The 11,799-nt window shown below is 44.7% G+C and overlaps 1 protein-coding gene across 1 annotated transcript in view; it reads left to right on the top strand.

Annotated features, from left to right (window-relative positions):
* The first annotated feature begins 11,309 nt into the window (after positions 1-11,309).
* Positions 11,310-11,799, top strand: part of NR3C2 (nuclear receptor subfamily 3 group C member 2) — a 217,652-nt gene continuing 217,162 nt past the window's right edge. Inside the window, exon 1 of the mRNA XM_075421103.1 lies at positions 11,310-11,494. The gene's annotated coding sequence lies outside the window, so the exon portion shown is untranslated. The remainder of the gene's footprint in view (positions 11,495-11,799) is intronic.

Here is an 11,799-nt window from a genome sequence, read left to right as displayed (position 1 = left end):
CACATACAAAGGGTTAGGCGGCAAGCATTTTCTTGAAGATATTTAATCCTGCTTTCATGATATTGATTTCACTTCGTTTTATTAAAATAATCTGCCACTTGCTATTGAAACTGTCTCTCAAAGAAACAAAATACTTCTTTTAAAGAGCGTACATTGAGGAAATATATTGCTCAAAGTATTAAAAATAGTATTTAGCATTGTCTATATACAGATACACTAAGCCTTTACCAAACACGGAATGATGTGCAGTAAAATAAAAGCTAAAGTCAGTAGAAGAAAAGCAAAATTCTCATAATAATCAAAATAATTACTTTTTCTGTTGCTAATCTACGCTATGGCACACCAAAGCACTATCACTCCTGACGACATACTGATCACAAAGTAAATAATTTTGTTTATCTAAAACACATACACTGGTTCTGAGTTTCTGTCCCCACATTTATCTCCACATTTTGTTGCATGTCTGCATGTTATTACATAAATATATCATGAATTCATGCACATAAACAGTAAACATCTATTCATGTCTGCTTGTGTATCTTCTCCTTAGCTATATATGTGTGGTTGTGTGCTTACTGATCAGACATATAACCTATAGAAAAGTTAGGGTTCATATCCTTCAGTCAAGATCTATCTGCAGGATCTTGGGGTTTGAATGCTGTGAGATTCCTCTTTTGTGCAATCTGAAGCTCTTAAGTCATTATTTATCTCCTAAACCAATTGATTTCCCCCTATTCACCTATCACAGCATCAAGACTTGAAGCTATGAGAAAACCCAGGTGATTTCTGCATAGTTCTTTGGCTTCTTTTGAGGAATTTTGGGCTTTATTTTAGACACAGTGTGCATTACCTAGCCTCAGGTCAGAGATTCCATCTGTATTACTGGTTGGCTTAAAAAATTCCCTTCCTACACTGCAAAAGACAGCTGTCTTCCCCTTTTTTTTTCCTCTTCTTGCTCTTAACAGAATATCTTTACAAGAAAGATAACAAATTTTGCATGCGCACATTGCATGATAAAGAGCAGTGCAGAGACAGCTAACCTGTCTCCAGCAACCAGGTGAGGGACCAAAAGTAAGGTACTTCCTGAGCTAATGTACCCTGTAAAATAAATTGATATGCATTTCTGTAATGTATGCACACTAACTTGTTTTACTTGCTTTTATAGTGGCTATAGTCCAGCTGTGCACAAAGAATACATGTATTTGCACACGACTTCCAAGGGCCACGCTGTTTCGGTTGACTGTATTGTTAAAGACAAGGCAGAAAACCACAAAGAAAGCCTGCCAAGCACCGAGACAGGGCAAGAGTCAACACCTCTTGGGCTTGAGAAGCTCACATGAGGGGACATTCACAAAGAAGACACAAACACATCACCAGTCAAAGATTTTCCTGACCAGAAATCCCCTGCACCACTCAGGAAATCCTGCCAGTCTGCCACAAAGTGCCTAGAGCCATCGGCAACCTGAAGGTGTGAGCGAAACCACTGCATGCCATGCCAGAGATGCTGTCTTACCCTTTGGTACTTCGGGAAAGGCTAAAACCACCACAGCCCCCTTCCTGGGGCTATGGCTTTTGGCTGGACTGCTCTAGCTGACAGGACTTATCAGTCATGCTACTGATCAGTATAAACCACTTGTTGGTCTCCACAGGTAAACAGTGAGAGACCCTGGGATATATCATCCCCAAATCAAAGCTGAGTATCAACAATACCACTATGCCTATGCCACTTGGAAATGAATGCTCACAGGAGACAGTACCAACTGACTTACACTGACATTGAGGGGAAAATCCAGAGAAGTGGTGTCTCTTAATTCTCCGGGCCACCCACTTATCTGTGAACTGTCTGTTCTCATAATGCACCCCAAAACCTATTCCACCAGAGTGATGGGATTTACCTTAAAACTTCCAGTCTAACTGAAATCCTATCAGCCTGCTCAGCATCACAATCCCAAAATGTTTCTTTGTCTTTTCATCATCCTAATAAACTGAAGCTTCTTGTTTCCAGATGTGTCCACTGCCCTGAAAGCAGAAGACACCCTAATCGGATCAATGCACAAACTTCATTGCTCCGTGAGATTGTATTATTGCCTTACAGAAACTTCTGCCATGCCTTCGATTCTTTATCAATGCCTTTGTCATAGCAGGATTTTCCTGTGGTGAGCAACATTTTGAACAGTGCTCATTTCAATCTGCAGGCATTAGCTGTGGGACAAATCTGGTTTTTTCTTACGGAAAAACCACTGTCCTTGAAAAGAAGATATCCATTCACCTGAACCAGGCTATGTCAGAATATTATTAACTTGAAATCCAACAAGTAAAAATAGCAGGGATGCACAGCAATAACTGGAATTGTATTTAATATTACATTGTAGCAAGCCCCAAAGCAACATAATTATGTGGCCACTGCTGCAACAAACAAGGAATAATCAGTGAACACACCATAAGGCATACGCTGTCATTTACAGATGCTCTTTGGATAAGATTTGTAACCTCACAGAATCACAGAATGGTAGGGGTTGGAAGGGACCTCTGTGGGTCATCTAGTCCAACCCCCCTGCCGAAGCAGGGTCACCCACAGCAGGCTGCACAGGACCTTGTACAGCCGGGTCTTGAATATCTCCAGAGAAGGAGACTCCACCACCTCCCTGGGCAGCCTGTTCCAGTGCTCCGTCACCCTCAGAGTGAAGAAGTTCTTCCTCATGTTCAGACGGTCCCTCTTCCTTTCAACTATTACAGAGGTGCAGGGAGATGGGGAAGCAGAACAAAGGGAGGATGAGGGACAGCCATTTCTCTGGTTTTGACAGACTCCCTTATCTGTCACGTCCAGCTAAGGTTTCTTTGAACTGCTCTCCCTACTGGTCCATAACAAGAGTGGAGTGTCATGTCTTACTCCTTACCAAGGTCACTCGGACATAATATTGGAGATCCTCCAGTCCTGGCTGTGAAGGCATCTTATAAGAAACAACTTTTTCACTTCACGTGAACGATGTAACATCACTTTTCCACCTGAGGATCAATATATCTTCCCCAGTCATTTGCCACCTTCATGGAAATAACTTCAGTATGAAAGTTGTGAATGATTGCCCCTCTGTTACAATCCCTAAGGTGATATTCAAAAACTCCTGCCAGTTTCTTCCCGCCAAACTGTACCCCTGAAGCCCTGGACCTGAGCTAACAGGAAATTATCAAAGGAATGCTTCAAATTAAGCACATTTCTGTTGCCTTGTTTCTCCAGTTCCACTTCTATCCTATTTTGACCACTACTGTTCTCAACTCTCCATCTCCCTAGGGCAGTAGTCTTGGCTCACACGCTACAGAAATCTCACCCACCCTGTACTTAAAGCTCTGTCTCACCATTGACTCTCTGCTCGCTGCAGGTAAAGGGGTCTTATAGGGAGAGGGACCAGCTCAAGACTGTGGAGATCCCCCTGCTCTCCCAGCCAGGATGCTGAGCCCCCCATATCAGCACTGACACTGGCTTTCTTTCAGTTCAGTGCCCTGTAAAAACAGAGGCTCTCCCCTCCTGAAGGAGTGCTCCAAGCCTCCCATTTCGTTGGTCAGATTTCCCAAAGACTGGTGGTATCTCTCCAGGTATTGCTACCTGTCTTAGTAGATACCACTACTAAAACCTCCACAAAGACCCAAACGGAAAGAGAGAACAACAGGCTCTTGTCAGTGTGCTTGAAGTCTTGGATACAACCGGGATGGATGGAAGAGTCTAGCCTCTGTGACACACCACCACTAATGAGGAGATACCACTGCCCTCCATGTCCACATTCACAGTCTTCTTCATTTTGCCTTCACAGCTAAATTCTCATAATCTTGTAATGCCATTATTGGTATGAAAACCATCCTGCCAAGCTTCACTTACTCTATGGTCATAGATACTCATTAATTTGTACCACATTTGCTTTTTGTTCTTAATTGCCCAAATACTTTCTGTATTTTATATACAAATTTTCTGGGTTATGTGACATCGAATTATTCTTCACTGTCCATCAAAAGGAAATGCCTCCTTTACACTACCCTAAATATCTGAAGTTCTCATACCAGCTTGGATTACCTGCAGTCCCTCCCTCTCACTCTTCAATTTACAGATTATCAAACTAGATGGGGCAGTTTTGAACTTAGTATCTTTTTTGTACATAGGGCAGGAAATTGCATCATCTGTTTTATGAAGTATTCCAATAATCTCTGGATTCAGAAATTTCTTGCTCGTGTCAATTTGTCTCTTTGATTAGTCTCCTTGTTTCGTTTAATCAGAACTGGCACGGGAAAGTACCTTAGTCTGTTTTGACCCATTACACCCATTCTTTTGGCAAGTTTGATAAAAATGGATCAATTAAAGGGGATACTTTACCACTCCTTGACATAAACTCCTCACTTCTGGTCCCCTATTTTAGTTCCCAAGACTCACGGCACCATTAGAAGATTTTTTTTTTTCTGTAATCAAACTGTGATAATTCTTTTTATAATGGTGCAATTATCTACTCACTTCTGGTTTCACCTCAGCAAGCTCGGTGAGTCATAGACCTTTACATCTACTGCATCTACGCCCCCTGACAATCAACAAGGAGCGACAGTCCCCGGGACTCATTTGCTTTCCACAATGGGATTACAAGGAAGCACCTGCTTAGAACTAGACACCCTTCAGTATAAGCCCTGAAATAAAAATGCACACACGGAGTGTACTGCCTAGTTTATTTATTAATTTGTTTATGACTCCCAGTAAAAGAAGGTCTAATTCTTTCTCTCCTGACAGTGTAAATCATGTTACAATCCCTACTGTTACAATTATATAAAAGTAGTATAAATACCACAAATCCAGCTCAGCACCACAATCCTGTGCTTCCTTTCACTATTCTTTTACATCCCTCTTCTGGAAACGAGTAGTGCCCAGCACTTGAAAGTGAAGCTCATCTGCAGGATCAGCATTGTGGTGCCAGGTGTCTTTTCCCTAGAACAGAACCAAAGGAACCAGATTAAAAAGACCAGTACCTCATCTTATATTTAGGAGTGGCCATGTCTTCTGTGCAGCTGTTAAACACGCAAGATTTCTGATAGGCTCATTTTTTTTCAGTTTTAAGTCACGCATAGTGGATATAACTGAACCATGCTGGGAGAAATGTTTGCTAAACCCTCTATCATTCCTGCCCTGGAGCAACTTTGATTCTTAAACAGACAAAATTTCCTTCGAGTCCTGCCTGATCTTCCTTTAGAAATCTTGAGAGGAGTACATAATTTCTACTCTGTGACTGTCTAGCCAGAGCTGAGAATGGAATGCAAAATAAATAAATAAATAAATAAATAAATAAATAAATAAATAAATAAATAACATTTGAAATTACTTTCATTTGGCCATGTTCCTGCCTCTTTTGTCTTTGCTTTCCATGCATATACAAAGGAATGAATTTTGTTGTTGGAATTACTCATGAAAAGCAGAGTTCAAAGTGGTGAGCACACGAACAGCATGCACAGAAGCCAAAATGTAAATGTGCATGTACAAGAATTCATGCCAGAAATTCTTGCACTTTCATGGAATGTGACTCTTCTGACCAGGCTCAAGCCGGCAAGGAAATGTCAATCTTTAGCGGCTGTTGCTAATCCATACAGCATAAAGCCCTGACAATACGGGTTTTCTAAATTCATTTCAATAATGAATATATTCAAGCAGACTACGGCATGTTTTCCTTCCCCTGACAACAACCAAATGTGTTTTAACTATACGTCATTCGTGCTCACGCAGCAATCTTGGGAAGGCAACAGCTGAAGAGGAAATCTGGTTCTGTGATGAAAGGCAGCAAGCTGGGATTTGGGAAGTACCGAGCTTTGTCACAGCCTTCTTAGGGGACCTGATATAAATCCTGCAATCTCTTTGTTCCTCCACTCCCTGTCTATAAAACAGTAATAATGCTTCTCTTCTTTCCAGAGCTCGGAAGAAATACGTCTGTGTAGTACTTGGATGCTGCAGGTGCCAGGATTGTAGAAGCAATGATAGACCAACAGCATCGTTTTTGGAAACCAAGCTGAGTGACTGTCACTTACGCTCACACCGAAAGGGAATAAACCACAGCCAGGCTGCCGGGTTGGTAAGGTTATCCACACTCACCTGTGAATCACTCTGTTTATTTGCGTATGTTTGGGGCCATTAGGGACAAACCCATCCAATGTGTCAAAATTTCTGTCACCCCTGGCTTGTAGGCCAAGTATCAGCAAGCACAGTGGGAAAATTTTGGAACATATGACCTTTGGTTACCAGATATTTAGTTTAGGCCAGACAAATTCTGGCATGACATTCATATTCAAAGCCAGGACACTTTTTCAGAACACCAACTTACGGTTCCTTGTGGCAAATATATTCCTTTCTTAAACAAATTTGTGTAAATCAACATAGAATCATAGAATGGTTTGTATTGGAAGGGATCTTAAAGATCATCTAGTTCCAACCCCCCTGTCATGGGCAGGGACACTTTCTACTAGACCAGGTTGCTCAAAGCCCCATCCAACCTGGCCTTGAACTGGGGGGGCATCCACAGCTTCTCTGGGCATCCTGTTCCAGTGCCTCGCCAACCTCACAGCATGCGTCCAACAAGGACCAACTCTACGTGTTGTGCAAGATCAAGTGTCCAGCTTGGGCCCAGGCGGCACACTGAATGAGCTCCTCAAGCTGGACCACAGCCTGCATAGGAAGCAGGTATTTAATATATGACAAAAATCAACAGGCTACCTCTATTTAGGAAAGCAGTGCAACTTCCACCAAAACCTATCGATTTTTTTTTTCTTCTGTCTTGGCACGTGTTAAATCAATGCTTTTCTTGAGCAGTCTCTTAACCCAGCTTCATAGCATTGCTCTCTTCAGTCTCTTCTTCACTGTACGCTTCGGGGAAAGCTCATCTGAAATCTTCCTTTTCCAGGAAAGAAAGATTTTAAAAAATTTAGAAAACAAAGGTCTTTCAAGTCTCAAAACGAATGTGATCATGCAGGATAATACCAAAACATCTCTCATTGCATAATATCTGAGAGCAGGTAATTTCAGGATTATAGAAGAATCTGGAAAATTACGTAAGAATTCTCCTTTTGCTGTAGGAGCTTTAAAGCTGCACCTTCATTCAATCAGGAAGCTAATTTCCTCCATGCAGTAAGTTTCAAATTCTACTTATGACCTTGGTGTCATGACAATTTTGGTACTAACACACTAAGTATTGCTACTAGAATTGTGAATAATCATAAAAATTAACTAGCCTATAGAGTGATTAAACAATTTCCTCTAATTTGCATTTGATATGTTTGTTAAGAGCTGGAGGGTATTCTTTGCTCTCTTATTTTTAATGCTCTTAAACACTCTGTCTGCTTTTTTGGCATAGGTGCAGCACTCTTACAGTTACTACGAAATTTTAATCAGATTATGGTATGAGTTACCATTTGATACTGTACAAATGCCAGTAGGCAGTAGATAATTATTAGGATACAATTAGCTGCCACTACCCTTGGATGTTCTGGAATTCATTAATATCAAGATAGGTCTATATTCTGTGGTGATGACAATTTTTTCAACATTCTGTTTTCTACATTTTCTTACAAGTAATAGCACAAGTAGCTAATGAGAGAAGCTGACTATAAACGATGTAGGTATGGCAACATTAAAGCTACAAAAACCACGAAGTACTGCCTATGTGTTATTCCCTGTGCTTTGTTTGCCCTACTATTGTCAACGAGACCTATTACTCACAACAAGTAATTCTTCGTGAGACGTTTTCATTTTGAACCGGATGAAACTATCGGTGCTAATCGTCAGTAAAACCTGTGATTTTAAACGTACTGCAAATCTGTGTTATCAAATGTATGTCTTTGCCCTTTACACAAGCACGTGGTTGCTAATGCCAATATGCATTAGAAATGCAATTGTACTATACTTAGATGTGGTTCAACCACAGTTATAACACGGGCCATTAAGAAGCATTAAAAAAAGAAGGAAAAAAAAGGACAGAAAAGAAAGAATCCAGGTTAAAAGCGAACATGTTCTGTTGCTCAGCTAAAAGATTTACAATTAGATTTATAATTAGAAAATAAAGTTGTTCAAAATTAGACTAACTAGATGAAATATTGATATCTCAGAGAAAATGAGCGTATGATATAGAAAACACGCTTACTTACATTTTCCCAGGGCTTGTAAAGAATTCTAAAGACTTTTAGCACAGCTCAGGAAATTAGCTTTAACACAATTAACTGGTGAGTCGGAGAAGCATGTGGACTCCTCTCTCGGAAGACTCATATCTGTTGGACAGGGAAGGTAAACTCTCACCTGTCATCCCCAGCATTTTTCCAGTGTCTTCCCGAAATGCAGCTCCTCCTGATTAGCTATAAATCTTGAATAATCAAAACCACATGAGCCAAACGGCATAAAAATCAAATCTATGGTGACTAATAGGAGGTAAAGGAATAATATATGTGACCATGTGATCGCCTGCTTTCCTGGGCTGGAGCTGGAGAGAAGTGGGAAATGCCCAGCTGCCTTAGTTGGAACCGACTCAAAACTTCATCCGCTTTGGTTCAGTTCTCAAAATAGGGCACATGACCTCTAAGCCCGACAGTACAGTAGGCTGCTTCTACATTGCATCGCCGCTCCTGCAGCCCCTAAAACCAGTTCGCTCGCTTTACTGAGCGTGGAAAGAGGCAGAATTTGACACTTGCCGGTTTTCAATGTTATCTTGTTTTGCAACGCATTACCCATAGAAAATTTACCACTATCTTTAGGAACAGAGATGACATCTGCTACAGAGTGGCTTACACTTGTCTGTCTGCTGCTTTCAGTGTCATGTGTCTGACATGAGTTAACCTCTTATAAAATCTAATGCGAGGGAAGAGAATTGCTCGTCGGAGGTGTCCGCACCGCTCCTCTTGACCTATTTGCAAAACTACAACTCGACTCTTTGCGGTTTCCCCCATCACGACACAGCTGCAGAAGGCAGTAACGGGACCACTTTTAACAGAATTTGAAATGTGCTATATATATATATTTGTGTGCCTTTGAATAGCCTTATTTCCAAACCTCGCAAAGCCCGTTCGTTATTTTATCAAGCCCACGACAGGTCCTTTTTTTTTCATGGAACTGGCATAATGAGAAAAGATAGCCTTTTCTTTCCACAGATAAAGATCCAAATTGCGTTTTATAATTTGACAATTATGTAGTTTGATTTTTTAAATAAAACAGATAATCTCCCTTCTCTGTTCAAGATGAGATCTTAGTTGTTAGTGACAGCTGTTCAAATGCTGCTAAAAATAGATATAGTGTCAACCACTAAAAAGCTAAGTGCTCCTGTGAACCACAAGCAGAAAACAAATGAGGTTTCTAGTGAATTTGTGGAAAATCTGTGAGCATCTTGCATGTATTGGGAAAGATGCTTTATTGTTCCAGCAGCCATCTCTGCATGTGACATGATGGGGAGGGGGACAATCAAACATTTGGTATTAAGACAGAAGATAGATATATTCCCTCAGTTTTCTCTCTCCTTTTTGTTCTTAAAAATAATAATAAAAAAAACCCAAGATGATGCAACACAAAGGCTGAGGCTACCTCCAGGCATTTCAGATGCCTTTTTCACCTACACCTTTGCCCTGCAAAAAAAAAAGAATAGCAGGAAGAGTAAGACAAAAGAAGTGCAACCAATCAGCCAAACAACGTTACTATAAATTAACGCAGAATAGTTGTGCTCGGTACTGCAGTTATTGACAGACCAGCCACAGTGCTTGGGTGCTTTTTGCATGACTGTGATTTGTCAGGTAACGCGCAGAGTTGCGTGGAACTTTCCTCTGCCTTGGAATTGCAGCCTCCAACCCATCCACGGTAGCTCTGCTTGATTAATAAATTAGCTGTATTCCAAACCAGATGTGTAACACGAAATGAGTAAAAAAAGAGAGAACAGAAGTGTTCACATTCGGTGTTATAATACATCTCAGTAGGTTCCTCCTTTTTAGCTACATTATGGCTAAAAATAGAGCACCAGTGTAGGCACAGTGAAATACGATTTGCTTCCAATAATATAGCACACTAATTGTGAAATTAAGCTATTGAATGCGCCGTTATCTCCAAGTCTGGCCTTACCGGCACTTTATGCTTCCCTGCTTCAGATTTATCAAGCAACCCGCAAACTTTGAGGGATGCGGACAAGAGCTGATGCGATATTCACCTTTCCCAAGGCCCCCCTCCCACGGAGGCGCCAGCACAGGTGAGGCTCCCTGCCAGCGGTCCTTCCACCTGTCTGAAGGCTTCATCGAGGGTATTAAAATAGGGCCTACTTTTTCCTCCCTCCCTCCCATGCCTGATTTTTTCCTTGAGACGTTTAAAGGAAGAGACATTTAATGCCCCGAACTTAAAAATACTCAGTTTTAAAAGATCTTAGCCACAAGTGAAACATTAATTCAAAACCAGTATCGACGCCAGCGCCGATTTTTTTTTTTTTTTTTTTTTTTTTTTTTTATAAAACGCCTGGAACCAGGCAGGGTTTGCTCCACCGCAGCCGCGGGAGCGCCGCGGGGACGCGCCCCGTCCCCGGCCTTACCCCGGGTCGGTGGGGGCAGGCGGGGGGGCGGATGGGGGCCCGGCCCCCCCCGCGCGGCAGGAGCGGGGCGAAGGAAGGCGCAGGCCCGGGGGGGGGGGGGGCGCATCCTCCTCCCGACATCCCGGCGCGGCGCGGGCCGAGCGGGGCGGTGGGGCACGGGAGGGTTCGCCGCCGCCGCCAGCGCCGGGAGAGACGCTCCGCCTGGGGAAGGGCGCGGGGAGACACTCCTCCCTCCCTCCCCCGCCGCCCGCCCTCCTTCCCTTCCTCCGGCGGCTCCGCGAACCAGGAACCGCGGCGGCGGCGGCGGGCTCCGTGCGTGAGAAACCCCGCGGCGCCGCGCCGCTGGGAGACGCCGGGACCGGCGGCGCGGGAGGGGGCGGCGGGGGCGGCGCGGCCGCCGGGCGCTGCGAGGGGCCGGGCAGCACCGGGGGGGGGAGGGGCGGGGGAGGAAAAAGTTTACACCCTCGCCACTCTCCTCCCTCCTCTTCCTTGGTGGCGCAGATGGGAGTTTTACCTGGAATGACTTAAGTTTGGTGTTTTTTGTTGGTTTTTTTTTTCCCCCCCCCGGGACTGACTGTTTGGGTTTTTTTTGGAGGGTGCCTCTCCCCCCCCTCCCCCTCCCCGCCAGTGCTGGATCCACCCCCAGCTCCCCTCCGCCGGCGGGCGAGGGTGTGACCCGCGGGAACACCCACCCACCTAGGCGTCCATGGTGGGAGCTGTCCGCCCGGCCGCGCCGCGCCGAGCCGAGCCGAGCCGCGGGCCCCCCGCCGCCGCCGCAGCCCCCTCCCGCCGACCCCGCTCCCGGCCTTTCCTCCGCGTACTTTTTTTCCTTTTTTTTTTTCTTTAATTCGGTGGCAGCGCGGGCTCCCGGATGGTTTGCTGGCAGTAGCCGGGGGCCGTGCCTCCTCCCGCCGCGCCACCATGTCGTAGGGGAGGTGAGTGCCGCGGGGACCCTGGCGGAGGGCGGCGGGGGGCCGGGCGCGCGTCCTCCGCACCAAGCCGGCGTATCCAGGTCACGACCGGTCCCGTCCCCATCCGTGAAAACTTCGCGGGAAGGACGCGTCCGTCGCTCGGCAGCACCCGCGCCGGCGGCTCCGCGGGTCCGGTCGCACCGCGCCGCCGGCGATGGGAGCCGCCGCCGCCGCCTCGGCCGGTGCCCGCCGGGGCCGCGAGCGCGGGTCGGTGTTCGGCGGAATATGAAAATGAGGGGGGCACGTGACACCCCAAATGCTGGGGATGT

Source organism: Opisthocomus hoazin, chromosome 5 (assembly GCF_030867145.1).
Source record: "Opisthocomus hoazin isolate bOpiHoa1 chromosome 5, bOpiHoa1.hap1, whole genome shotgun sequence".
In the NCBI taxonomy this organism is placed as follows: domain Eukaryota; kingdom Metazoa; phylum Chordata; class Aves; order Opisthocomiformes; family Opisthocomidae; genus Opisthocomus; species Opisthocomus hoazin.
The sequence above is the reverse complement of the archived record's forward strand: the minus strand, read 5'-3'. Positions and strand labels throughout refer to the sequence as shown.